This window comes from Silene latifolia, chromosome Y, assembly GCF_048544455.1.
Source record: "Silene latifolia isolate original U9 population chromosome Y, ASM4854445v1, whole genome shotgun sequence".
In the NCBI taxonomy this organism is placed as follows: Eukaryota; Viridiplantae; Streptophyta; class Magnoliopsida; order Caryophyllales; family Caryophyllaceae; genus Silene; species Silene latifolia.
In genome coordinates, this window is record NC_133538.1 from 302,308,434 (window position 1) to 302,311,822 (window position 3,389).

Sequence of the window (3,389 nt, forward strand, 5' to 3'; positions counted from 1 at the left end):
TGAGGCTTCTTCAAGTCTAGCCATAGCTTTTTCAAACTTCAAATTGATGGTATCAATGTGAGCACTAAGTTGAGCACCCAATTGAGTAACGGAGTCCACTTCATGCTTTCCTCCTCTAGTAGCCTTGCGAGGTCTACTATATTGCGAGTTATGGACCGCCATTTCCTCAATTTTGTTCCAAGTTTGATTGTCATCAACTTCGGTGAACATTCCATTTGATCCCATGTTGAGAATGTTCCTTGAATCTTCATATAGACCGTTCCAAAATTGTTGCACCAAGAACCACTCGCTAAGTCCATGGTGAGGACATGAGCGACAATTTTCTTTGAATCGTTCCCAAGCTTCATACAAAGATTCTTCATCCCTTTGCTTAAAACCCGTAATTTGAGCTCTTAGCATGTTAGTCTTTTCCGGTGGGTAGATTTTTTTGTAGAAAGCTAGAGCCAACTTCTTCCAAGAATCAATTCCGAGAGTGGCCTTATCAAGGCCCTTCAACCATTGTTTCGCGGTGCCAATTAGAGAAAAAGGAAATAAGACCCATCGAATTTGGTCTTGAGTTACACCGGTTTGAGAAATGTCATCACAATAGTCACAAAAGGTCTCCATATGAGAGTGAGGGTCTTCACTAGGCATCCCCCCAAATTGGCTCCTTTCGACTAATTGGATAAATGCGGATTTAGCAATGAAATTTCCGGTCAAATTTTGTGGTGTAGGAGTACCATTGGGTAGGTTCTCCTCGGTGGGTACGGAATGTGATGAAAACTTAGGCATTGTGGGTTGATTTTGTGTTGTATTTTGTGTTGGGTTCTCCTCACCTTCTGTTGCAAAAGGGTTGATGAACTCAATAGTTGGTTGAATATCTACAAACTCACTAATACCTCTCAAATTTCTCCTATCAAGTCTTCTATTAGTTGTCAAAGTTCTTTCAATTTCACAATCAAAAGGTAACAAATCACCTGGTGACCTTCTAGACATGCAAAATATCAAACAACTCGAAAACAATTAGAACAAACCTTGAGGAGTTTTACTTCCTCAAGGCAAAGAAAGACACAACTAATAACAATATAAGAAAATCTAAATCAATATAACACCGTCCTCGGCAACGGCGCCATTTTTGGTCGGGACTAAATCTTTTCGATAACTTGTCGTTAGGAGCACCTAGACCAAAACACAATTTATAGCTTCACAAACAACTCTACAATTAGTAAAGCGGCAAGTAAAGGTCGGATCCCAAGGGACGGGAATTGAGATGAGATTTCTATTGAGACTAGTGGTGTCTTAGGGGTGTCACAATTTGGGTTGATGTAGAAGGTCACTAAACTAAATAGCAATGAAAATAAATAAGCAAGATGAATTGAAAGGGTTGTAAACAATTGATAAAAAGCACTAGGGTGTCATAGGGTCAGAGGGGATTCATGGGAATTGATCATACAAACATGTTCTCAAATTATAAGCAAGCAATTATTGTTGTGATGGATTGAGTTGGGTTATATCTTACAATCCTAGGAAAGTTTGGGTCCCGGAGCCGAATCGATTAGATTGTACAACACCTACAAGTCGACTTAGTCTTCCCTACTCAACAACATGCATGGTCTAATGAGACTCGAGTTGGTTTATATCTTACAAGTCTCATTGAAAAGGTAGGTGATGGGTAAAAAATGCAAGGATTCATAGGCTCGCATTTCATCAAAAATAACATGTGCATGAGTTGAGATCAAAACAAGCAAGCAAATAAACCATGAAAGCATATTAATTTAAGCATGAATCATTCCGCATGTTGGTTTCCCCTAATTACCCATTAACCTTAGCTATGGAACTACTCACTCATTATCATGTTGAACATGCTAGCAAGGTTGTCAATCATACCAACAAAGTGAAACATGATGAACAAATGAAAGTAATTAGCAATAATTAAAAAGGGATTAAGAGAATTATAACTACTAATGATTCCAATAATAAAGCAAAGAATAAAAGAAGTACTTGATGTTTGATTGAGAGGTTGTCAATTTCCCAATAATAACCCAAATAATCTTCAATTACCCAAAATAAAGGATGAACAAAAGAGAGATTAAGGAAATAAAACTTTTATTAAAACTTGATTAATTGTTGATTACAAAATTAAAGAGAGATTTGATTGATATTAACTATTCTAAGAATTGATAAGAAGAACATATCTCTTCCAATTAGACTAATGGGGTATTTATAGTGGAAATTAGGTGGGTGCATTAGGGTTAACTAAGGGCTTAAATGACGATTAAGTCCCTACTTAAGGAAACGCCGGTATTTTCTGAAGGATGGGCATCTTTCTTGAAGCTTGAAGAAACGACTTTGCGCTGTCTTGGAATCCGTGCGTCTTAGGCTCGGGACGGCCGTATTCGTGAGTCTCTGCCCGGGCGTCTTTGGGAGAAGACGGGCGTCTTCTGGTAGCTGCTGCCCGGGCGTCTTGTAAGGAAGGCGCATGGATTGTGGTGCTGGGGACGGGCGTCTTCAGGACAATCCGCACGGATTGCTGCTCAGACTTGTTTCTTTTTCTTTTCTTCCCTTTTCTTCATAAAATCCTTGGGGATTTCCTTGGGGATGCAAGGATCTTTCCTCATCATTGCCCAACTACTATAATATGTACAAAGGCCTTCTAATCTTGTCTCTCCTTGATGCTTGGTCATTGGATTCAATCAATTTAGTCTCATTTTGCCATGAAAATGCAAGGTTTGCACTCCTTTCCTACCAAGGACACAAAACCTCAAAGAATATGCAAAACAAAGAACTAAAGACAATAAATGACCCAAATATGCACTAAAAAGCATGGGAACAAGGCTAATTCGGGGACTAAATATGCGCTAATTATGGTCACATCAATGACTCAGAAGCGTGCACTCAACTAAGTCGGTAAAATACAATTAAATTGCTATGGTGACAGAATCTCACAATTAATTCATCTAACCTATTTACTACATCGTCACATTTCTACCGTAGATCCCCTAATCCCAACATGAAAGAAGTTTAGCTACTCATATTGCTATTAATATTATCAAGACTAACAGCAGATAAATAACCAGCATTCAACATATTAAAACGATGATTAAATTGCATAAAAAGTAAATTAGGGCAAGAAGTAAATAAAGCAAAATGAAGAATTAAAGCAAATGAAATGAAGTTTATTATTAAGAAAGGAGAAAGAGATTACAATCGTGCGAATCCGGCGTAAAGAACTATCAAATCCGAGCGAAATAAATCCCAAAGTAAAGTTACAGTGAAGGAGAGAATAGTACGCAGTCTTGAATGATAGATAAACTTGATAATAGAAAATTAGATGCCAATAACCTAGTAACGTAATGCTTAAATAGAAAAATAACTAAGTCCATAAGATAAAATAAGTTTACGGGCTAATT

General features: G+C 37.7%; 1 non-coding gene across 1 annotated transcript; it reads left to right on the forward strand.

Annotated features, from left to right (window-relative positions):
* Window positions 1–292: 292 nt before the first annotated feature.
* Window positions 293–399, forward strand: LOC141634670 (small nucleolar RNA R71). The gene has a single exon (XR_012539395.1). It is a non-coding gene; the product is annotated as a small nucleolar RNA R71 (small nucleolar RNA).
* Window positions 400–3,389: the final 2,990 nt, after the last annotated feature.